Raw genomic sequence first — 26,748 nt, forward strand, 5'->3', positions numbered from 1 at the left:
CTTAATCTCTGATCATAATGCATACTTTCTAAACCAGGCAGCATCCTGGTAAATCTCCTCTGTACCCTTTCCAATGCTTCCACATCCTTCCTGTGGTGAGGTGTCCAGAAATGGACACAGTACTCCAAGTGTGGCCTAACCAGAGTTTTATAGAGCTGCATCATTACATCGCGACTCTTAAACTCTATCCCTTGACTTATGAAAGCTAACACCCCATAAGCTTTCTTAACTACCCTATCCACCTGTGAGGCAACTTTCAGGGATCTGTGGACATGTACCCCGAGATCCCTCTGCTTCTCCACACTACCAAGTATCCTGCCATTTACTTTGTACTCTGCCTTGGAGTTTGTCCTTCCAAAGTGTACCACCTCACACTTCTCTGGGTTGAATTCCATCTGCCACTTCTCAGCCCACTTCTGCATCCTATCAATGTCTCTCTGCAATCTTTGACAATCCTCTACACTATCTACAACACCACCAACCTTTGTGTCATCTGCAAATTTGCCAACCCACCCTTCTACCCTGACATCCAGGTCGTTAATAAAAATCACGAAAAGTAGAGGTCCCAGAACAGATCCTTGTGGGACACCACTAGTCACAATCCTCCAATCTGAATGTACTCCCTCCACCACCACCCTCTGCCTTCTGCAGGCAAGCCAATTCTGAATCCATCTGGGCAAACTTCCCTGGATCCCATGCCTTCTAACTTTCTGAATAAGCCACTTACTCTGTGCTGAATAATCTGGAGAACATGAGTACTCCTGGTAATGTGATTACTGTGGGAATGTAATTACTCTGGGAAGGGTGATTACCTTGTCAAATTTACCACAGATTTGTGGTAACTATAATTACGCTAGTGAGTGGAATATTCTGCAAAATGTAATTAACCTGGCTATGTGATTACTTTGTAGATGTACAATTGCTCAAGGGAACAGAATTGTACGGAGGAGGTGTGATTACAGAAAATTTTGAATACTCAGAGGTCTGGTTATTCTTGGGTTATGATAACTCTGTGGAATGTGGGTTCTCTAAAAGGTGTAATTGTGATTACTCTGGAGACACGTGATTACTCCGGGCAATGCAATGACCCTGGAGAAATATGATTACTCTGGAGATGTATGATTACTGGAAGGTATGTGATTACTCTGCAGAATATGATTCCTCTGGGGAGTAGTAATTAATCTGGAGGTGGTTGATTACACCAGGAGTATGACCACTCCAGGAAGGTGATTACTCTGGTAAATGTAATTATGGCAGGGAATCTGATTCTTTTGGAAGGTGATTACTCTGTAAAATGTGATAGTTGTGGGACCTATATTTATTTCAGGACATGTGGCAACTGTGGAATGTCAGGGATGTTTGATAACACTGGGAATATGATAATCCTGGGGAACGTGGTATTTCAGCAGAATTTGATTACTCTGGGTAATTAGTACCTCGAATGTGTTTACTGTGGAGAATGTGGTTATTCAGTGGATCTGAGATTACTTCGACAAAATGTTATTTTACTCTGTGGATTTGTGATTATGCTAAAGATGTACAATTATTTGAGGGAATGACTGATCACAAAATGTGACTACCACACTAAGGTGTGCTAACACGGGGGAATACAATTACCCTGTGGGTGTGTGATTACTCCAGGGAAAGTGATCCTTCAGGATAATTCGAATATTGTGTGAACATGCGCCCACTCTGGATAAGGGGACTATTCTAGAAATTGTGTTTATTTGCATGATCCTATTGCTCCCTGGTTTGGAACGTGATTATTCTGAAAGTGTACGATTACTCTGGATAAAGTAATTACTCTGTGGAATGTGATTATCCCAGGAAATATTCTGTGGAGTTGAGGATACTCCTGGTGATATGGTTTTCCTGGGAAATGTGATTACTCTGGGCATATTTTTAATCTTAGGATTGCAAATACTGTAGGGAATTTGATGTGTGTGTGTGTGTGTGTGTGTGTGAGTGAGTGAGAGAGTGAGAGATTACTCTGTGGATCTGTGAGTACTCTGTAGAATGTTAATACTCTGGAGTTACTCAGTTGAATGAGAAGTCTAGAAGGATATTTATGCTCTGGGGAATGTAGTTACTCTGTGATGACAGTGGGATGCATGGTAGCTCCGTGGAATTTGAGAACCCTGTGCCATTACTCTGAGAATGTGTGATTACTCTGGGGAAGGTGAGTACACCAGCCATGTTTGTTCTGTGGACACGCTATATAATTGTTCTGCGAAACAGCATTACTCTGTCGACAAATGGATACTCTAAGAAATATCAAGCAACACACATAAATATTGCTGGTGAACGCAGCAGGTCAGGCAGCATCTCTAGGAAGAGGTACAGTCGATATTTCAGGCCGAGACCTTTCGTCAGGTCTCGGCCCGAAACATCTTCTGTACCTCTTCCTAGAGATGCTGCCTGACCTGCTGCGTTCACCAGCAATTTTTTTGTGTGTTGCTTGAAATTCCAGCATCTGCAGATTTTCTCGTGTTTGCGGCTCTAAGAAATATTATTACTTTGTATACGTGTATGTGTCTACGCACTGAAAATGCAGTTACTGGGATAATGTGATTATTCTGATGAATATAATTATTCTTGTGACATGTTATTACTTTGGAAAATATGATTACTTGGTTTTGTGTGTTTCCTCGATGGTATGTGATTAATCTGTGGAATGTGATTAACCTAGGGATGTGTGCTTACATCTGGAAATGTAATTTCTCTGGGAAATATGTATATTCTGCAGAATATGATTACAGTGGGGTTGTGATCAGTTTGGGCAATGTGATGGTTTTTTTCCTGCAGAGCAGAGCTACTCTGGGTGATGTGGTTAATCTTTGGAATGTGAATACCCTGGGGAGTTATTACACTAGAGAATGTGATTAAATGTGATAACTCTATGAACATGATTAATCTGAGAAATGGGTTCCTCTGCAATTGCGTGATAATAGATATGTTTTTACTCTGGTGAATGTGATTACCAGAATACCATTACTGCCGGGAATATGATCATTGTGATTGTCCTTTTTTGGTGATGTGTTGGTGATTTCTTGGTGATGTCTGATTCCTCTGGGGAATGCCATTACTCTGTGGAGGTGATAACTAGCTGAATGTGAAATTACAGAATAACACGCACAACACGCTGGAGGAACTCAGCAGGTCAGGCAGCATCCGTGGAAATGAACAGTGAACGTTTCGGGCCAAGACCCTTCGTCAGCACATACAGAATGTCTGATTACTCTGGCAGTGTAATTCCTCTGGGTGATATGAATGGTCTGGGTCATGTGTTTATTCTGGGGAACGTGAATACTCTACAGAATGTCAGTAGGCTGTGATTGCTGTGGGGAATGAGAATTTTCTGTAGAATATAATTGCTCTGGGCATGAGATTACTTAAGAATGTGTTTAATCTGGAGAATGTGATTTTTATTTCCATCTCTGAGGAATGTTATTTTTCTGTGGAATGTGAATGTTAAAACTTTGGAATTATGAGGCTACTCAGTCAAATGACACTCGAGGAATATGTGAATGCTTTGAGAAATGTAGTTACTCAGTGGTTACTGAGGAACGTGTGTTAACTCTGTGGAACATGAGTGCCCTAGGGATGTGTTATTACTCTGGGAATTTGTGATTCCTCTGGGGAAGGTGAATACACTGGTGGTGTACCCTGTGTGGTGATTTCTCTGGGCAATACAATTATTCTGCAGAACTTTGTTACTCTGTTGACAAGTTCTGAAAAATGTGTTGCTTTGGGAATGTGTCTACATACTAGAAATGTGTAGATGGAGCAGGAAGTATACTCAGTGGAGGGGGAGTTTTTCATGATGGGCTGAACCATGTCCACAATTCTCTACCGTTGTTATGATATCGTGTAGAACAGTTGCCGTGCCAAGCTGTGCTGCATCTGAATAGGATGTGTTCTATAGCACATCTATAAAAAGTAGTGAGTGTCAATAGGGACATCTGAATTTCCTTAACCTTCTAAGGAAGTAGAGGCAATGGTGTGCATTCTTGGCCATTGCCATTTCACGATTGGACCACGACAGACTATTGATGAAACGTTGTAATGTGAAGCTCTCAGCCATCTCTACCTCAGCACCATTGATACTCTACCCCTCTTCCAGAAGTCAATGATTAGCTCTTTTGTTTTGTTGACATTCAAATGCATCACAGCTTGGTATGGCAACTGCTCTTCCCAGGACTGCGATAAATTGCAGAGAGATATGAACACAGCTCAGTCTATCACGAAAACCTCCTCCCCTTCATTGACTGTGTTGACATTTTCTGCTGTCTCAAAATGGGATTAAACTTGTGGATGGATGACTACACTACAGGCTGTTATTACTCTGGGTATGTGTGCTTACTCTTTCAACTTTTGATGGCTCTGTAAGCATAAGTATTGTGTCAATTTTGAGAAGTGATTACTCTGTGGATGTGTAATAAATCCATAGATTGTCATTATTTTGGGGAATGGAATTGGCCTACAGAATTTGATTACTTTTCAGAACATGATTACTCTGTGGACAAGTGATTATAGAAGGAATATGTATAATTTTTCTGGAAACGGTGATCATTCTGAGTATTGTGCTTATTCTGGGGACGTTAATTTGCTTGAGAATATCAGAGGACTCTGGTTCCACTCTGTGGAATGTACAATTTGCTCTATGTTAGTCAGGAGATGTGATTAATCTGGGGTACTGGATTACACGGGGGAATGTGATTATCCAGGGAACCTGCAATTATTCTGTGGGAACTGATTACTTGGGGTCTGGCTGTATGGTAGACAATGTGATTAACCTGGGTATTTGCAGTATTCTAAGAATATGTGATTATTCAGGGATGCATTGTTTCTTTGGGAAATGCTAGAAGTACCATGCAGAAGGTTATGTTATGTATTTATTCTGGGTGAGTGATTATTCTTGGGAATGTAATTCATCCATGGAAGTGTCATTCTAGGAATTTGGATTACTCTGTAGGCATGTGATTACTCCAGAGATTGTGATTACTTTGAAGACTCTGGGTGTGTGTTAACTCTGGGCAATGTAGTAATTTTGAAAATGATTACTCCGAGGAATGTGATTACTCTTGGGACAGTGTTTATTCTGGAGAATGTGGTTAATCCAGGGAATAAGATTACTCTGCTGGCATGATTACTCTGGGGATGTATAACTAGGTTGTGTGCTTACTCCGGAGACAAGGTCACTCTAGATAATTGTTTTAATCTGAAGATGTTTGAATATTCTGTTGAGTGTGAGTTTTCAGAGCAATGCAATTACTCTTAGGAATGTCACAAACGAGAAAATCTGCAGATGCTGGTAATCTGAGCCCGAAACGTCGACTGTACTTTTTTCCATAGATGGTGCCTGGCCTGCTGAGTTCCTCCTCTGTGTTACTCTTGGACATATGATTACGCTGCTTATGTGAGCTTACCCTGGTGTGTGCTTTGTTTATACTGGGGACTGCAGTTTATTTAGATATCTGTTACTTTTCTTTGGATGTTTGGTTGCTCAGTGGATTGTAAATATCCTTGTGGATATTATTGCTGTGGGGAAAGCAATTACTCTGGCCATGTGATGAATGGGTGGACAGGAAATGTAATTATACTGGAGAATGGACAACTCTGTGGTAAACTGTGATCACGCTGGTCAATGTGCCTGGGAACACAGAAGACTAGTTACTCTAGTTAGTATGTGATCACTCTGCAAAACATGATCACTCGGGAAAAGTGATTGCTCAGGGAATGAATGATTTCTTTGTGGCAGTGTGATTATTCTGGCACATGTGGTTACTCTGTCAATGTGTAATTGCTCTGTGACTATGCAATCACTCTGGGGAATTGATTACGGGTGTGTGATGTGTGAATGCTCTGGTGAATCCGTGGACGTATGATTAATGGGGAGATATAGTGTGATTCCTGTGGGGAATTTATTACATTCGATGCACTTAATTACCCTGGAAAATGTGACGAAGGTGGAGAACGTGATAACCCTGCTGTTATGTGATTACAATGACTAATGTTATGACTCAGCATGCATGTGATTCCGCATCTGTGATGTGCAACGAATCTGTGGACTGTTAACACTCGGGTGAATGGGATGAGTCTGTGGAGGTGATTACTCTTATGATAGCAACGTTGAAGAGAGATTTAGACAAGCACATAAATGGACGTGAAACAGAGGGATTGGACCACATTGCAGGGTGATGTGCAGTTTACATTGGCATCCTGGCTAGCACCGCTATGTTGGGCTGAAGGGCCTAAGGTGAACTGCTATATGCTCTGCAGATGTGTGATCACTCTGTGCATGTATGACTTTTTTATTCAAATAATGTTGGTTTTGCATGCTGAGCCAATACTTAATTGTCCATCTCTTGTCGCCCTTGAGCTACCTTTTTGAACCAACACCGACAATGTCGTTAGGAAGGGAGTTCCAGGAATGGCAATATATGGTGAATGGTGCTCCTTTGTCAAACGGTGCAAGCTGAATATTCTGTAGCTCAACACCAGTAAGATAAAGGGGATGGTGATGGACTTTAGAAAGACAGCCTGCACTGCTCCTGTTGCTATTGATTGTGAGGTGTGGTGAGGACCTACAAGTACCTGGGGGGGGGTGCATCTGGGCATCTGGATGATAGACTTGAGTGGAGCACCAACACAGAGACTGGGTACGAGAAGGGCCAGATTTGCCTCAACTTCCTGAGGAGTCTGAGGTCCTTTGGAATAAGCAGGTCTCTCCTTCACATGTTCTACCAGCCTTTGTCGCCAGCACAGTCTTCTATGCAATGTTGTGCAGGGGCAATGGCATCAATGCGGGTGATGCCAACAGGCTCAATAAACTGATTAGAAAAGCTGGCTCTGTTATAGGAGTCAAACTGGACACACTGAAGGCTGTGGTAGAACAAAGGACCTGACGGAAAATCCTGGCAATTCTGGACAATGTTTCACCCTCTATGTGCCATCTTGGCTGAACAGAGGAGCACTTTTAGTAATAGACTAAGACAACTGCGCTGCTCCAAGGAGTGCTATATGAGGTTATTCTTACCAATAACCATTAGGGTCTATAATGAGTCAACCTGTAGCTGGGGAAGTGATGAGCCCCCTCCTGTTAGACTGTGGTAACTTATTTTTTATTCTTTCTTTCTATCTATTTATCGTTATCTCCGAGTCAGGCCGGATGTACGGCTGGGAGGACCACTCTCAGCTGGTGGCGGTTCCCTATGCTTCCGCTGCCTTGTCCTTCTTGCTGGTAGAGGTGGTGGGTTGGGAAAGACCTGTCTAAGGAGTCTTGGTGAGTTCCTACAGTGTATCCTGATGATGATACAAATTGCTGCCATTGTACATTGGTGGTGGAGTGAGTGAACGATTGTGGATGGGCTGCCCGCCCAGCAGGCTGCTGTGCCCTGTATGGTGATGAGCATCCAGAGTGTTACTGATGCTGCACTCACCCAGGCAAGAGGAGAGTGCTCCATCTCACTCCAGACTTGGAGAGGTTTTGGGGAGTCAGGAGGTGAGTTACTTACCACATGATTCCCAGCCTCTGACATGATCTTGTAGCCACATTGAGTATGTGGCAATTCCAGTTTTGTTCCTGGTCAGTGTTAACCCCCAGGATATTGATAGGGGAATTCAGAGATGTAATGCCATTTAATATCAGAGGGAGATGGCTGGATTTTCTCTTGTCGAATAACATCATTACCTGGCAATTGTGTGGAGAAATGTTCCTTGCCACCTATCAGCCAGGCTTGGGTATTGTCCGGGTCTGACTGGGTTAAGGATGGACTGCTTCATTATCTGGGTCACAACTGGATGGTGCTGAACACTGTGCAACTCTCAGCCAGCATCCCCGTGTCTGACCTTGTGATCAGTGAAGTAGCTGGAGACAGCCGAGCCCAGGACGTGACCCTGAGGAGACCCTGCAGTGACGTTCTGCCACTGAGATGATTGACGCCCGACCTGCTGAAGTAGCTTATGCTGGGAATGATTCCCACCAGCGAATGGGTTTTCTCCGGATTCCTGTTGACTCTGGTTTAACCAGGCCTCCTTGATGGTGAACTTGATATGGGCATGAGCCCCAGAAATTCCTGTCTTTTCACTGACTACTTGGAACAATCCATGCTCCAAGCCTACACTTCCCAGCTTTTTCTCTGCTACACTGATGGCTGCATGGATACTTCTTCCTGCACCCATCCTGAGCTCATCAGTGTCATCAATCTTTCTTCCAACTTGGTCCATCTTGGTCCATCACTGACATCCCTCTCCTCTTTCTTGATTTCACAATCTCCATCACTGGTGACAAACCATCTACTGACATATTTTACAGTTGTCACAGCTACCTTGCCTGTACCTTTTCCTACCTGGGCACTTGTGAAAACGCTAATCCCTTTCCTCAGTTCCTCTGTCTCCAACACATTTGTTCTCAGGATGAGTCTTTTATTTATTTGTGTTACTTGGAGGTACAGCACGGTAACAGGCGCTCCAGCTGAATGAGCTCGTGCTGCTTAATTACACCCACATGACCAATTAACCTACTAACCCATATGCCTTTGGAATTAGGAGGAAACCAAAGGATGTGGAGGAAACTCACTGGGTCACAGACAGAACGTACAAGCTCCTTACAGACAGTGGTGGAAATTGGATCTGGCTCACTAGCACTGTAATAGTGTTGTGCTGAATGCTATGCTATCATGCACCATTTCATTCTAGGACATCTAAGATGTCCTTTTTTATCAAAAAAAAACAGGGTTTCCCTTCCACCGCCATTGATACTGCCACCATCTCCCTTCACCCTATCCTGTCGCCATTGTAATTGGGATACGGTTCCCCTTGTCCTTACCTATCACTCTCTGAGCCTCTGTACTCAGCAAGTCATCCTCTGTAACTTCTGGTGAACACAGCAGGCCAGGCAGCATCTCTAGGAAGAGGTACAGTCAACGTTTCAGGCTGAGATCCTTCGTCAGGACTAACTGAAAGAAGAAATAGTAAGAGATTTGAAAGTTGGAGGGGGAGGGGGAGATCCGAAATGATAGGAGAAGGCAGGAGGGGGAGGGATGGACCTAAGAGCTGGAAAGTTAATTGGCAAAAGGGATGTGAGAGGATCATGGGATGGGAGGCCCAGGGAGAAAGAAAGGGGGTGGGGGAAGCCCAGAGCATGGGCAAGGAGTATAGTGAAAGGGGCAGAGGGAGAAAACGGAGAGAGAGAGAAAAAAGTAATAATAGATAAATAAATAAATAAATAACGGATCGACTAACACCCGCCGGCCTCCCTCCTCCCCCCTCTGATCCCAGCTCTCAAGATTCCAGCCTTGAACTCCAGGTCGGGTCTTCACATGCTGCTATTGTGACTCCCGTCTCCCCTTTCCCCACCACCACTCTGCAACCCCATCTCCCTCACATTCCATCATCTGCTCCTGGGCCCTCAGAGGCTCCATCTTCCTCTCACCCCAACTGTCCCCTCTCCACTGACACCCCCCGCCGCCCCCCTCCCCCCTCTGATCCCAGCTCTCATCTGTGCCGGGTCTTTACCATCCCCTCTGACCTTCAACTGACTGAGGGAGAGCACTGTGTCCTCAGTAAGGGCCTCACCTTTGTCCCCCTTCGCCCACACATCAGCGAGTTCCGCGTTCGCCATGATGCTGAACTCTTCTTCCGCTGGCTCTGTCTTCGAGCCTACTTCTACGGCAAGGTCTCTCCCACCCCCACTGATGACCCCTTCTCCCGTCTTCAACCCTCCTCCTCTTCATGGACACCCCATTCTGGTCTTCTGCCTGCTCTGGATCTCTTTATTGTTAACTGCCGGACATCAACCGTCTCGACTTCCAGTAAGCTGGTCCTGGACTTATTTCCATCTGGCATAGTTTGTATATTGTTGTTTGATTGTTTGTGGTTTTTGTATTGCTATATTTATGCTCTATTCTTGGTTGGTGCGGCTGTAACGAAACCCAATTTCCCTCGGGATCAATAAAGTATATCTATCTATCTCTCTTCACCGCACCTTGTTCCCATTCCAACCTCACTCCTTCCGAACGCTCTGCTCTCCACTCCCTCCGCACTAATCCTAACATTACTATAAAACCCGCTGATAAGTGGGGGGTGCTGTTGTAGTCTGGCGCACTGACCTTTACCTTACTGAGGCACAGCGACAACTCGCGGATATCTCCTCTTATTTACCCCTTGATCATGACCCCGCTAAGGAGCGCCAGGCCATTGTCTCCCACACCTTCACTAACTTTATCCACTCAGGGGATCTCCCATCCGCTGCTACCAACCTTATAGTTCCCACACCCCGCACTTCCCGTTTCAACCACCTATCCAAGATCCACAAACCTGCCTGTCCAGGTAGACCCATTGTCTCAGCTTGCTCCTGCCCCACCGAACTCATTTCTGCCTACCTTGACACTGTTTTATCTCCCCTTGTTCAATCCTTCCCTACCTATGTTCGTGACACTCCTCACGCTCTGAATTTTTTCGAAGATTTTATGTTCCCTGGCCCCGATCACTTTAATTTCACCATGGATGTCCTGTCCCTATATACTTCCATCCCTACCAGGAAGGTCTCAAAGCTCTCCGCTTCTTTTTGGATTCCGGACATAACCAGTTCCCCTCTACCACCAGTCTGCTCCGTCTGGTGGAATTAGTCCTTACACTTAATAATTTCTCCTTTGGCTCCTTCCACTTCCTCCAAACTAAAGGTGTAGCCATGGACACCAGTATGGGTCCAGCTATGCCTGCCTTTTTGTTGGCTTTGTGGAACAATCCATGTTCCAAGCCTATACTGGTACCTGTCCCCCACTTCCCCTTCACTACATCGACGACTGCATTGGCACTGCTTCCTGCATGCATGCTGAGCTTGTTGACTTCATTAACTTTGCCTCCAACTTTCACCCTGCCCTCAAGTTTACCTGGTCCATTTCCAACACCTCCCTCCCCTTTCTTGATCTTTCTGTCTCTGTCTCTGGAGACAGCTTATCTACTGATGTCTACTATAAGCCTATGGACTCTCACAGCTACCTGGACTATTCTCTTCTCACCCTGTCTCTGCAAAAATGCCATTCCCCTTCTCGCAATTCCTCCGTCTCCACCACATCTGCCCTCGGGGTGAGGCTTTTCATTCCAGAAGGAGATGACCTCCTTTTTTAAAGAAAGGGGCTTCCCTTCCTCCACCATTAACTCTGCTCTCAAACGCATCTCTCCCATTTCATGCACATCTGCTCTCACCCCATCCTCCCACCACCCCACTGGGAATAGGGTTCCCCTTGTCCTCACCTACCACCCCAACAGCCTCCGGGTCCAACATATAATTTTCCGTAACTTCTGCCACCTCCAACAGGATCCCACCACAAAGCACATCTTTCCCTCCCCACCCCTGCTTTCCATAGGGATCGCTCCCTAAGCGACTCCCTTGTCCATTCGTTCCCCCCATCGCTTCCCACAGATCTCCCTCCCAGCACTTATCCTTGTAAGTGGAACAAGTGCTACACATGCCCTTATACTTCCTCCCTCACCACCATTCAGGGCCGCAGACAGTCCTTCCAGGTGAGGCGACACTTTACCTGTGAGTCAGCTGGGGTGATGTACTGCATCCGGTGCTCCCGATACAGCCTTTTATATATCGGTGAGACCCGACGCAGGCTGGGAGACCGTTTTGCTGAACACCTACGCTCTGTCCACCAGAGAAAGCAGGATCTCCCAGTGGCCACACATTTTAATTCCACGTCCCATTCCCATTCTGATATGTCTATCCACGGCCTCCTCTACTGTCAAGATGAAGCCACACTCAGGTTAGAGGAACAACACCTATATTCCGTCTGGGTAGCCTCCAACCTGATGGCATGAACATTGACTTCTCTAACTTCCGTTAATGCCCCACCCCCACTTCGTACCCCATCTGTTATTTATTTATTTATTATTATTAATTTTTTTTCTCTCTCTCCTTTTTCTCCCTCTGTCCCTCTCACTATACTCCTTGGCCATCCTGTGGGCTCCCCCCAACCCACCTTTCTTTCTCCCTAGGCCTCCTGTCCAATGATCCTCTCATATCCCTTTCCAGCTCTTAGCTCCATCACGTCCCCCTCCTGTCTTCTCCTATCATTTTGGATCTCCCCCTCCCGCTCCCACTTTTCAAATCTCTTACTATCTCTTCTTTCAGTTAGTCCTAACGAAGGGTCTCAGACCGAACCGTCGATGGTACCTCTTCCTATAAATGCGGCCTGGCCTGCTGCGTTCACCAGCAATTTTTATGTGTGGTGCTTGAAATTCCAGCATCTGCAGATTTCCTCATGTTTGCCTCTGTAACTTCTACCATCTCCAACTGGATCCTGCCACTAAGTGCATCTTACCCTCCCCTCCCCTCAGTGTTCCACAGGGATTTCCTTGTCCACTTGACCCTCCACACTGATTTCCTTCCTGACACTTATCCCTGCAACAATGTCAAGTGCTGCATCTGCCCATTCACCTTGTTCCTCACTATCATTCAGTCAGAATCAGAATCAGGTTTATTAACATTAGCATGTGTCATGAAATTTGTTAACTTAGCAGCAGCAGTTCAATGAAATACATAATATAGAAGAAGAAAAAACAATTTAAAAAAGTAAAAAAGTAATAATAACAATAAATAAATAAATTATAGTATAAGTATATTGAATAGATTAAAAATCGTGCAAAAAGCAAATAATATATATTAAAAATGTGAACTGGTGTTCATGGGTTCAATGACCATTTAGGAATCGGATGGCAGAGGGGAAGAAACTGTTCCTGAATCGCTGAGTGTGTGGCTTCAAGCTTCTGTACCTAATACCTGATGGTAACAGTGAGAAAAAGGCATGTCCTGGGAGCTGGAGGTCCTTAACAAAGGACACTGCCTTTCTGAAACATCACTCCTTGAAGATGTCCTGGGTACTCTGTAGGCTAGTACCCAAGATGGAGCCAATTAAATTTATAACCCTCCGCAGCTCCTTTCAGTCCTGTGCTGTAGTCCCCCACTCCCATACCAGACAGCCTGTCAGAATGCTCTCCATGGTACATCTATAGAAATGTTTGCGTGTATTTGTTGACATACCAAATCTCTTCAAACTCCTAATGAAGTATAGTCGCTGTCTTGCCTTCTTTATAACTGCATCAATATGTTGGGACCAGGTTAGGTCCTCAGAGATCTTGACACCCAGGAACTTGAAACTGCTCACTCTGTCCACTTTTGATCCCTCTGTGAGCCATGAGTCTGTGTGGTCTATCAGCATTGCACATCTGGACACAGCAATTTTTCCCCATCTTTCTTTACAAAACTGCTCAAGCTCTGTTAGATTGCATGGGGATAGTGAGTGAACAGCCCTTTGCAAGTCTAGGCATAAGTTTTCAATTGGATTGGACTCTTGACTTGGCCACTCCAGGACGTTAACTGTGTTGTTTTTAAGCCACTCCTGTGTAGCTTTGGCTTTATGCTTGGGGCCATCTTCCCCAAGTCACGGTTCTCTTGCAGACTGCATTAGGTTTATCCCCAGGATTTCTCTGTATTTTGCTGTATTCATTTTATCCTCCACCTTCACAAGTGTTCCAGGGCCCGCTGCAGTGAAGCATCCCCACAGCATGATGCAGCCTCCACCATACTTCACAGTAGGGATGGTGTGTTTTTGATGTGTGGTATTCGGCTTACGCCAAACATAACATTTAGTCTGATGGCCAAAAAGCTCAATTTTGGTTTCATCAGATCTTCCAGCTGACTTGAAAATTTCCCACATGCCCTCTGATAAACTCTAGCTGAGATTTCATGTGAATTTCTTTCAACAGTGGCTTTCTCTTTGCCACTCTCCCATAAAGCTGCAACTGGTGAAGCATCGGGACAACAATTGTTGTATGCACAGTCTTTCCCATCTCACCCACAGAAGCTTGTAACTCCACCAAGTTGTTATAGGTCTCTGGTCCCTTCTTGCCACAGTCACTCAATTTTTGAGGATGTCCTACTCCAGGCAGATTTATATCTGTGCCATATTCTTCCCATTTCTTGATGATTGACTTAACTGTACTCCAAGGGATATTCAGTGACTTGGAAATTTTCTTGTATCCACCTCCTGACTTGTGCTTTTCAATAACCTTTTTGTGGAGTTGCTTGGAGTGTTGTTTTGTCTTCATGTTGTAGTTTTTGCCGGGATACACACAGCTCACCAGCAGTGAGACCTTTCAGATACAGGTGCATTTTTATGCCAATCATTTGAAACACCTTGACGACAACACAGGTCTCAAGAATTAGATTTCCATTCAACTAATTATGTGACTTCTAAAATCAATTGGCTGCACCAGTGATGACTTGGTGTCATATTAAAGGAAGGAATGTCGACTCAGACCATGAGAGGCCTGCGTCGGGCATTTTCATGCCTTACAAGGCACAGATTGGAAGTCTGTGTGGGGCGCCTCGCACAGACACTAGAGCAATGTGTGATTAAGGACACATTGTCCTTGTCACACTTGTGTCCTTGACACACTTGCCCTTGCTCAAGGACACAAACACGCTGCCACAGCTGAGGCTCGAACTAGTGACCTTCAGATCACTAGACGAATGTCTTAACCACTTAACCATATTAAAGGGGGTGAATACTTGTGCAATCAAATTTTTTTGTGTGTTTTATATTTGTAATTAATTTAGATCACTTTGTAGGGGAAAGAGTCTTTTTCTGTGGATCAGTGTCCAAAAAAAGCCAAATTAAATCCACTGTGATCCAATGTCGTAAAACAATAAAATGTGAAAACTTCCAAGGGTGGTGAATGCTTTTTATAGGCACTGTAAATATTCTGGGGCGTATGATTGGTCTGGGATATGTGACTCCTCTTGGAAGACTGAGCATGACAGTTCTGTGAGGATTGTGATTACTTTGAGTAATCTGAGGACGTGTGATTCTTCTGGGAACATACTTACCCTGATGAGGCACAGATACTCTGGAGAATGTGGATTATACAGGGGATTGTGAATGCTCTGGTTAGTTAATGATTACATTGTGAATTGTGATATGGTTACCTTCAGGTGATGTGATTACTATACTGTGAAATGTATAACTGCTCTGGGAAATGCTTATTATGGGTAACACACACAGTGTTTTAGGAACATTGTAGGTCCAGCAGCATTTGTGGAGGGGATTTGTCGACGTCTGGGGTAGAGATTTGTTTCCTGTTTATTCTCTCCATAGAGGCTGCCTAACCTGCTGAGTTCCTCCAGCACTTTGTGTGTGTTGTTCAAGGTTTCCAGCATCTACAGAGTCACTTGTGTCTGTGGGTATTGTGTGCAATATGATTACTCTGACGATTGTGATTAGTTGGGGTCGTGTCACTACTCTGGGCATTGTGATTATTAAGGAGGTGTATCATTATGGATGGGACATTTGATTAGGCTGGGAATTACCCTGAACATGTAAATATTACTCAGGGAATGTGTTTACACTGGGAATGTTTGATTGATTTAAGGAATACAAATACTCTAGGGGCTGTGATTACTCTGGAGCATGTAGTTACTCTAGGGATGTGTCATTACTCTGGGGCTGGTATCCCTCTGGGGGAGTTCTGAATGGGACTGTATTTACACTGGGTAGTGTTGTTACTCAGGGAATGCGATTAATGCGGGGATGTGTGATCCCTAGTTTACTCTGGAGGATTTAATTAGCCTGGTATCATGATTACTCTGAGGACACTGTGTTATGAGTATACAGGGAATGTAATTAACCGTGGGAATATTAGTCCTTTATGGAATGTGCAATGGGTTTGTGGAATGTGGTTATTCTGGAAATATAATTACTCTAAGAATAGATGATGCTCTGCATAATGAGAGTATTCTAGGGATTGCACTGAGGAAGGAGATTGGTCTCCACATGTTTCAGTTGGCCTGGGGGTGGTAACATTGGGTAATGTGATTACTGTGAAGATGCTTGATTCTTCTGGAGAATGTATTTCCTCTGTGGGTGTGATCATGCTGAGAAAGCAATTCTCTGCGGGATATGTGAATATCTGGGAAGTTTGATTACTCTGGTTACTGTGGGAGTGTTTGATTACTCTGAGGAATTACATTGCTTTTTGGGGATGTGATTAATCAGAGAAATAAGATTAGTTTGGGTAATGTAATCACTCTGGGACTCTGGATCACACTGGAGATGTCTGTTTACTCTGGCGGGGGGGAATTGGAATATGTTACGATGGTCGAAGTGATTACTCTGGGTAAAATGGTTACTCTGATGATCTGACTACATTGAAGTAAGTTATTACTTGAGGAGCTGTGAATATCTGAGGGATAAATGAGTCTCTGGTGATGAGTGATTACTATGTGGATGTGTGACCACTCCAGCAGAGTGTGATTATTCCATGAATGTGATTACTCTTGGGGGAAAAAAAAGATTGTTGTCTAAATTGTGGATTGAAAAATGGATTACTCTGGTGAGTATGGTTACTTTGGGTAATGCAATTACTCAAGGAGATGTGATTATTCTGGGCAATGTGATTACCTGAGGGGATTTAATTACTCTATGGACTGTGAGTATTCTGGGAAACATGATTATTCTGAAGATGATTACTGTGCTTAACATAATTACTCTAGAGAATGTACCTCACTGACAAAGTGATTACTCTGCAGATTATAATTATTCTGGGCAATGTGAATATAATGTGCAATATGATTTCTTCACGGATGGCTATTTACTCTGGTGAGTGTGATTACTCTGAGGAGTTTGATTACTCCAGGAAAGGTAAATATTCTTTGGACCTGAGATTAATCTGAGGAATAGTGTTCTCCACAGTATTTGCACATCCAGAGAGTATTCACACATCACCAGAGTTGTCATATACCCTGCTCACCTACCTCCAAAGTATTCACAATTCCTAGTCTATGAAGTGTGGATACTCCAGGGTCTGTGATTACGTGATTATTCTGGGGAATGTGGTTGGCCTGAGGGCTGTGATTTCTTTGCAGAAGATTGGAATACTGGGGAGGGGTGGGACAGTAGCTTGGCATTTAGCATTATGCTTTACAGACCCAGCGACCTGAGCTCAATTCCTGCCGTTGTCTATAAATAGGTTTTACATTCTCCCCGTGAATGCATGTGTTTCCTTCAGCTGCTCTGGGTTCCTCCCACTTTCCAGAATATCCGTGGGTTAGGGTCGGTAAGTTGTGGGAATGCTGCTCTGGTACCAGAAGCATGATGACACTCGCAGGCTGCCCCCGCACATCCTCGATCACTGGTGCAAAATGATGCATTTCTCTATACGCTTCTGTGTTTTGATGTCCATGTAACAAATGCAGTTAATCCTTTTTGTCTTTGAATATGATTATATTCAATAATGTGATTGCTGGGCTCGTGTGATTACTCTGTGACATTTGATTAATCTGTGAAGTTGTATTATTTTGGGGACTTTGATTACTTTGGAATGATTGAATACTCTGGGTAATGTAATTGCTTCAGGGCTACTTAATTGTGCTGGGAACATGTGATTCCTCTGGGGAAAGTTCAAGGTTGAATGTAAATTTTATCATCAGAATGCATGTGTCATCAAATACAACACTGAGATGCTGTTTCCTGTGGGCATTCTCAGCAAACCTATAGAATAATAACAGTAACAGGATCAATGAAAGATCAAGTAGAGCACAGAAGGCAACAAACTCTGCAAATACAAATATAAATAAATAGCAATAAATAGCAAGAACATGAAATAACAAGATAAAAAGTCCTTAAAATGAGATCATTGGTTGGGGGAACATCTCAATAGATGAGTGTAATTATCTTCTTTTGTTCAAGTGCCTGATGGTTGAGGGGTAGTAACTGTTCTTGAATCTGGTGGTGTGAATCCTAAGGCTCTTGTCCCTTCTACCTGATGGCTGCAGCGAGAAAGGAGCTTTGATGATCTATGCTACTTTTTGACAACAGTATTTCATGTAGATATGCTCGATGGTTGGGGGGTGAGGGCTTTACCCATAATGTACTGGGCTGAATCCAATACCTTTTGTAGGCTTTTCCAGAAAGGCATTCTGGATGTGTGTTTACTCAATAAAATATTACTTTGGGATGATGATAGAATTTTTCAGATGTCTGATTACTCTGTAGGCCCAGTGCCTACTTTGGAAATATAATTATTCTGCAGCAGATGATTACTCTGGAGAATGCATTTACTCTGGGCAGCCTTATTACTCTGTGATGTATGATGACTCTGTAAAATGTGATCATTGTAGCATAACAATATTCTGGAGTTGTCTGACACTGATCTTTCTGGGGAATGTGCAGTGGTCCTGGAGAATATGGTTAAATTGGGGATGTGAATACTCTGGTGGTGTGGTTACCCTGGGGCATATCACTTTTACAGAATGATTACTCCTGGGAATATGGTTATGCCTGGGACATGTGATTACTCTGGGGAATGTGATTACTCCTGGGACATGTGATTACTCCAGGGTATGTGACTATTCTGGGAACATGTGATTACTTTTTGGATTGTGATTACCCTGGGTTTAGTTTGGGTAGGTGTTTAATTAGTTTGGCAGAACATTGTGGGCCAAAGGGCCTGTTCCTGTTCTGTGTTCTAATAATCACATAATTCCAACAATCCGTTGGGTTTATGTGGACCTTGATTACTGTGGGGAGTGTGATTTCACTGTAGCATATGGCTACTCTGGGGAATGTGATCATTTTGTGATGTGTGATTATGCTGGGGACTCCGATTAGAATAGGGGATCTGATAACTCTAATCAACATGATTAGTCTGGGGAATGTGAGTATTCTATGGAATGTGATTAGACTGGGTAATGTGATTACTGTGGAGTTACAGATTGTTGGAATTATGCAATTATTAGAACATAAAACAGGAACAGACCCTTTGGCCCACAATGTTGTCCTGAATTAACTAACATAATAATTAAACACGTAACTAAACTAAACCTATCTGCCTACACAATTTCCATCTCCATCCATTCCCTACACACCCATGAGCTTATCTAAGAGCCTCTTACATAGATCTTATATTTGTCTCCACCACTATCCCTGGCAGTGTATTCCAGATGCTCTTTGTTTCAAAAAAAAACCTGTCCTGCACATCTATTTTGAACTTAGGCTTGCTCACAGTATATGCATGTCCTCCAGTATTTGAAATTATTATAGGTATTTCACCTTTCACCTTAAGCCGGTGTCCTCCAGGTCTTGTCTCGCCCAACCTGAGGGGAAAAGGCTGCATGTATGTACCCTATCTATACCCCTTCACAATTTTGTATACCTCTGTAATGTCCCCCCTCCTCTCACCAATCTATTGCGTTCTAGGAAATAACATCCTAACCTATTCAACAATTCCCTAGAACTCAGGTCCTCAAGTCTCAGCAATATCCTTGTAAATTTTCTCTGCGTTCTTTCAAGCCTGTTGATAGCTCTCCTGTAGGTAGATGGCCAGAACAGCACGCAGTACTCCAAACTCAACCTTTTGTACAGTTTCAACAAGACATCCCAACTTCTGTACTCAATGCACTGATTATGAAAGCCAATATGACAAAAGCTCACTTTACTGTCCTATCTGCAGTGATGCTAATTTCAGGGAGTTATGGATCTGTATTCCCAAGTCCTTTGGATGTATGTTGTTATACCAGTATTGGAACTGATTATTTTTCAGAGTCTGTTATTTCTGCTGTTGTATGGTGTGTGATTATCTTGGTGTGGGTATTTTGTGAGGTGTGCGATCTCCCTGGTGGTAATGGATGACTCTGTGAATACACTGTCCAGTGTAATACTGGGGCCTGCTGACACATGCCTTCTGTAAGCTACCGCTGTGGTCTAAGGGTCCATTTGATTACTCTGGAGGAATGATTATTATGTTTTGACATATCACTTGTGAGGTGAGTGATTTCTCTCCAGCCCCTTTTTCTCCCAAGAAAATATGACTGCTTTAATTCACTTGGAGATCTAGCTCTAATATGTCACCTGAATGCAGTGGGTTGCAGCTGTACCTCACTTGTTCTTGTTACTATATTCGTAGGACAATAGTAACACTTCCTCGCTCTTCCACTGAGACATTATTTCTCTCGGAGAGGGGGATGCTGAGATCCTGGGCCCTTCTTTCTCTCCCCATCCTCTACTGTCAGCAACCCACCTGCTCTCTTGAGCTTTGATCAAGCGTTTCACAGTTGACCATTTGCAGGGGAGTTGTCTGTACATCGTGAAGAGACACAACACAGGAATAGTCCCTTCAGCCCTCCGAGGCCATGCCGACCATCAGTCACCTGGATACACCGCTCCCACGCAACAGATACCATTTACACCGGCCTACCTGCACGTTTCTGGAATTTGGGAGGAAATCGGAGCATCTGGGGGAAATCCCACGGTGGTTTCAGGGAGAACGTGCAAACTCCACACCAGACAGCACTGAACCCAGGCCCCTCACACTGTGAGGGTGGAGCTCTACCAGGTGTACACTGGTGCCAGCCTAATCAGGACATCTCAAACCATTCCACTGCAGAACATCCAGTGCCTCACCACCCCAAGCCCTACTCCCACCCCGTCCTCCAGAGAAATACCTCCCACTCATTGTCCTGCACCCCAGGGAAGAAGGAAAGGAGGGGATGGAAGGATGAAGGCCTGGAGGAAGTAGCAGTATTAGTTATCCCAGATCACCAGTTGCCCAGTCGAGGCTCTCGATGCAAACTCAACGCAAAACACCGACTGTCTCTCTCTGCTTCCACAGATGCTGCTTGAACTGCTGAGTTCCTCCAGCAGATTGTTGGTTACTCCAGACTCTGGCGTCTCTGGCATCTCCTGCAGGCAGAACAGGAGAACCTGACAGATATCTTTGGCGAAAGCTGCTGTCTCTCAGCTCCAGAGACCCGGAATCAATCCCAACCTCCAGTGGTGTCTTTGGAGTTTTCAGATTCACCCTGTGACCATCTGGGTTTTCCCCAGGGTGCTGTGGTTTCCTTCTGCTTCCCAACGACGTGTGCGGTTAGTGGGTGAATTGGCAGTAACTTGGCCTTAATGTGTGTGATCGGTAGAATTGGGAAAACAAATAGGAAGAGTGTTGATGAATGTTCACTGTCAGTGTGATGGGCTGAAGAGCCTGTAGCCATTTTGTCTGACTGTACCTACAGCTGCAGATGTTGTTACCCCATCACTGGATGTGAAAGGTCACCAAGGCCGCCACTGGGTCACTGGGTTAGTCACAGTTGATTGGTTCTACCTCCTCCCGCCCCATCTCCATATCCCTACCCCAGGGCCCCTACTGCCATCATCGCAGCAACCCCTCGCCCATCTCCACATGCCCAGCTCCATCGCCACTGCTCCAGCTAAGAGCCCTCCTCAGTGAGGTCCCAGACAAGGCTGAGGGGCAGTAACAAGTTGTTACCTCATCATCACAGGTTACCTGGTTGCCAAGAGAGTGGGGGGAGGATGAGGAAGGAGACAGCAGGGATTACAGACCAAAGGATTTGGAACTGCAGTCTGTGAATTAATTGATGTGTTCACACATGAATATGTGAATGTGTGTGTATTTGTGTGAGAGAGAGCGAGAGATTGACATGGTTTTCTATGGGGAGAAGCAAGAGAAGGACAATGGGAGATGGAGGTAGAGAGGGAAACGGGTAGTTAGGGAGGAAAAGGATGAGAAGAGAGAGTGGGGAGGGGAGAATCTGGGGGAAGATTGGCATCCGTCCACAGATACTGCCCAACGCTCCAACACTGAGTCCCTGCAGCACCCTGTGTGTTGTTCACAGAGACAGGCATTCATGAGGAGAAGCTGGGGCAGAGAGTCTGTTGGTGAATGGTGGAATCTAGTAGGAGTTACAGACAACCTGCTGGAGGAAGGTAGGTTTCTAACACAGGGTCTCGATATTTCCTTTCCGTCCACCTGCTGAGTTCCTCCAGCAGATTCGGTGCTGTTCCCAATTCCAGCACTGCAGTCCATCGTATTTCCATCTGGGAGGAGTTGATGGAAACTGGGGTGAGAGAGGGGCAGGGAGAATAGGGTACAGGGAATACAATCATTTTGTGAGCCAGTATCAATTCCATGGGCCGAATGAATGCCTCCCAGGTCATCAGGCAATGTGGAGACTTGACCAGAAGACAACTGGAATCTGGCCTCCCCGTCCAAGTCTTGGTCACCTGTTGTGAATCAGAATCGGGTTTACTATTACTGATATTTGTCATAAAATGTGTTGTTTTGTGGCAGTGGTACAGTGCAGGATATTAAAATGCCATTATTTTATTATATTACAATAAAAAAATAACTAATGTGAAAGAGGAATAGTGAGGTACTGTTGATTGGTTCATGGACCGTTCAGAAATCTGATGGCAGAGGGGAAGAAACTATTCCTAAAACGTTTAGTGCGAGTCTTCAGGCGCCTGAACCCTCCTCCCTAGAGGTAGCAATGAGAAGAGGGCAATGATTACCCAGTAGCTGGCCGCTGTTGTATTTTGTTGGTGATTGATCCTTTGTGGCTGCTGCATAACTTGAATCCTATGGTGCTGAGAACTCTCCCAGCTTTGTGCCCTCTGCATTCCCAGCCAGAAATGTACACGCCGTTGTGGCCCCTTGTACCTCCTGAAGCTGATATCATGGGTGTTGTAACTGCGTCTCGGGTCTCCAGTTTGGCTCATTCAGTTTTGCACAGGCTGTCTAATTTGGTGGTTATCAATGTGGAAGATAATTCATCTCTTCCAACATGTGATTTTACTGCACAATTCCTTCATTTTGACTGGCTGGAATCTAATATTACTTCCTTTGCCCTTTGTAATTCTCCACCTTTTCTGTTCTAATACTATTGAGAGGGTGGCGTTAAGCCGTACCAGGTGCTGCTTTTTTCACACAGTTGCTGTACATTACATTCGTGTTTTACTTCCTTAGTGGTACAGCACCTCACTTTTGGCAGAGGATATTTTAAACATCTCTGCTAGTCCTCTGCATTTTCTGCACTAACTTTCCATGGGGTCCAAGGAAACACCCTAGTATACCTCAAGACAGCAAACACCTCCTCCTATACAATCTATATAGGGTCCTGACCTCGCTACTGTATTGTCTCACAGCCATAGACTTTGAGTCTATCTCCAGAGTAAATACAGATGCAGAACATCTATTAAAGATCTCCCCCCGTCTTTTGATTCCGCGCATAGATTACCATTCTGATTATCGTGAGAACCAATTCTGTACCTCTCTGATTATCTGTACCACTCTGATTATCCAGAGAAACAATTCTGTACCACTCTGATTATCCAGAGAACCAATTCTGTACCACTCTGATTATCCAGAGAAACAATTCTGTACTTTGCTACCCTTGTGCTGTAGAAGCCCTGGGGATATTCCTTGTCTGATAGAGCAACCTCCTGCCTTCTTTTAGCCCTTCTGATTTCCTTCTCAAGTGTTCTCTTGAATTTCTTATATTCCTCAAGTACAGAGCCTGCCTATACCTTCTGTACACCACCTTCTTTATCTTAACCAGGGCCTCAGTATATATCAAAAACCAAGGTTCCATAAACCTGTTATCCTTGCCTTCTATTCAGTCAGGAATATACAAACTCTGTATTCTTAAAATTTCACTTTTGAAGGCCTCCCAATGACCAAGTACACCTTTCTCAGAAAACAAGCTATCCCAATCCACACTTGACACATCCTTTCTGATGCCATCAAAATTAACCTTTGTCCAATTTAGAATCACAAATTGAGAACCAGACCTATCCTTTTCCATAATTACCTTGAAACTAATGACATTATGATCACTAGACGCAAAGTGTTCACTTGCTCAATCTTCTATCACCTGCCCTGTCTCATTCCCTAATAGGAGTTGTAGCATCACACTCTCTCCAGTTGGGACTTCACTGTACTGATTGAGGAAACTTCCCTGAACACATTTGACAAACTTTCTCCCATCCAGCCCTTTTACAGTACAGGGGTCCCAGTCAATATGTGGAAAGTTAAAATCACCTACTGTCACAGCAAGAAGTTTATTGTAACAGTCTGCAATCTCTCTACAAACTTGTGTCTCTAAATCCGAAGGACTGTTTGGTGGTCTGTAATATAGCCCCGTTAACGTGGTCATACTTTTCTTATTCCTCAGTTCTACCCATAAATCCTCACTAAATGAGCTCTCCAGTCTGTCCCTACTGAGCACCGCCATGTTGTCTTCCCTGACTAGCAATGCCACCCTTCCCCCTTTACAACATAGAACATAGAAATCTACAGCACATTACAGGCCCTTTGGCCCACAATGTCATAACGACCATGCAACCTACTGCCTAGAATTGCCCTACCGCATAGCCCTATATTTTTCTAAGCTCCATGTACTGATCTAAGAGTCTCTTAAAAGACCCTATTGTATCCGCCTCCACCACCAGCCCCAGCAGAGTACATTCCAGGCACCCACCACTATCTGTATGAAAAATTACCCCTGACATCCCCTCTATACCTACTTCCAAGCACCTTAAAACTATACCTCCTCATGTTAACTATTTCAGCCCTAGGGAAAAAACTCTGGCTATCCACAAGATCAATACCTCTCATCATCTTATACACCTCTATCTGGTCACCTCATCCTTCGTCACTTCAAGGAGAAAAGGCCAAGCTCACTCAACCTATTCTCATAAGGCATGCTCTCCAATCCAGGCAACATCCTTGTAAATCTCCTCTGCACCTTATCTATCGTATCCACATCCTTCCTGTAGTGAGGTGACCAGAGTTGAACACAGTACTTCGTGGGGTGTAATTAAGGTCTTATATAGCTGTAACATTACCTCAGGGCTCTTGAACTCAATCCCACAGTTGATGAAAGCCAACACACCATACACCTTCTTAACAACACTGTCAACCTGTGCAGCAGCTTTGAGTTTCCTATGGACATGGACCCCAAGATCTCGCTGATCCTCCACACTGCTAAGAGTCTTACCATTAATACTAGATTCTGTCTTCAAGTTTGACCTACCAAAATGAACCATTAGGAATAAAGTTTATTTTGTTATACTGCAGGGACAACACAGGTTAGATAGAGAGGAAAGCAGTGATGTAGCAGGTAGAGCTGCTGTTTCACAGCTCCCGGGACCCGGGTTCGATCCTGACCTCCGGTGTGTGTGAAGTTGCATGTTCTTCCTTTGACCGAGTACTCCGGTTTCCCCAAACATCCCAAAGACATGCCGACCAGTAAATTGACTGGTCTCTGAGTAGGTGTGGGTTGTCAAGTATTTTTCTGCTAAGTCTCACAAACGCAGAGCCAACATTCAGTGCACTGTATCTCTCCATTACCTTCCTGTTCACGTGTCTGTCTCAATGCCTTTTAAATGTTACCTATTGTGCTGTATCTCCTTCTGCCACACCCTCCCTTGGCCACATGTTCCAGGCACCCACCACTGTCCCTGTGAACAATCTTGCCTTGTAAACGTCCTCCAGTATTTGACGTTTCTATCCTGGGAAGCAGATTCTGACTGTTCACTCCATCGATCCCTCTCAGAATCTTATAAACTCCTCTTATAGAAGCTTGTCCACAAGTCATTCTGTGGATGCTGGAAATCCTAACCAGCATACACAAAATACTGGAGGAACTCAGCAGGTCGGGCAGCATCTAGGGAGGAAAGTAAATAATCATGGTTTTGGACCAAGAATCTTCATTGACATCAACTATTTATTTCCTTCCACAGTTGTTGCCCGATCTGCTGAGTTCCTCCAGCACTTTGTTTGTGTGCTGCCTAAATTTGCCCAACCTTCCCTTATGGCTCATACCCTCTAATCCTAGCAGCATCCTGGTGGGCCTCTTTTGCACCCTCTCCACAGCCTCCACATTGGCCTGGACTAGATGGGCTAAAGGGCCTGGTTTTGTGCTTTCTATGACTGGGGGTGACCTGAACTGCACACAATGCTGCAGAGTTTTGTGCAGCTGCAACATGATTTATTTACCATTATAATGAACGCCCCAGCAAATGAAGACAAGTATGCCATAGCCATAGCTGTTGTTTACCGCCCTGTCTACTTGTCTGGTTGCTTTGAGTGAGCTATGGACTTGCATTCCAAGATCCTTCTGTACATCAGTCTGTTAAGGAACCTGCCATTTACTCGACAGGTATACTTTCCCCTTATTTTTGACCTCCCAATGGGCGGGAAGACCTTACATGCCTTTTATTTGCTACCTCTCAGTCCATATCCTTTTAAACCTTGCCACTTCAAGTACTGTCTGGACACTTAATGTTGTGAGAGTCTCTGCCTCCACCACCTCCTCAGGCAGTGAGTTCCAGATTCCAATTATTGTCTGGGAGAAAAGAGAACTCCCCCTCCAATCCCCTCTAAAACTGCTGTGCCCCTTGCAACTCTGGATTTGGGACCAAGGTGAGGAGTGGGAGGAGGGAAGAGGATGGATGGAAGCGAGGGGAATTGGGGACAGGCTGTGTTTAATTCCGGGAATAACAATGCAACATATCATCCATGGGACAAGCCGGATCACAGCCGTGGGCTGATAATAACAGGGTGTCACCAGCTAATGACGAGGCCACTCCTCCCAGCCTGCCACGCTGCTCCCAGCCACCAGCCAGCCAGCCGACCTTGTTCAAGGAAGGCAACATCTTGCTCGGCAGACGGAGCAAGTCTGTGCTTGTGGGGCCCCGCTGAGAATAGGGCTGGAGGCGCTGGCAGTGCAAGTAGATAAGGTGGCAAAGGAGGCTTATGGGATATTTGCATCGGTTTGTCAGGGCACAGAATACGAGAGCAGGGTGTTATAACACATGGTTGAGTCCACAGATAGAGATCTCACTGCCATACCGTAGGAAGCACCACCAAAGGGCTCATCAGCTT

General features: G+C 44.6%; 1 protein-coding gene across 13 annotated transcripts in view; it reads left to right on the top strand.

The window, feature by feature from the left end:
• The window catches only part of LOC134346695 (ras/Rap GTPase-activating protein SynGAP-like), a 663,780-nt gene that overhangs the window by 196,264 nt on the left and 440,768 nt on the right, over nucleotides 1–26,748 (top strand). The window lies entirely within an intron of this gene.

Source organism: Mobula hypostoma, chromosome 5, assembly GCF_963921235.1.
Source record: "Mobula hypostoma chromosome 5, sMobHyp1.1, whole genome shotgun sequence".
Taxonomy (NCBI): Eukaryota; Metazoa; Chordata; class Chondrichthyes; order Myliobatiformes; family Myliobatidae; genus Mobula; species Mobula hypostoma.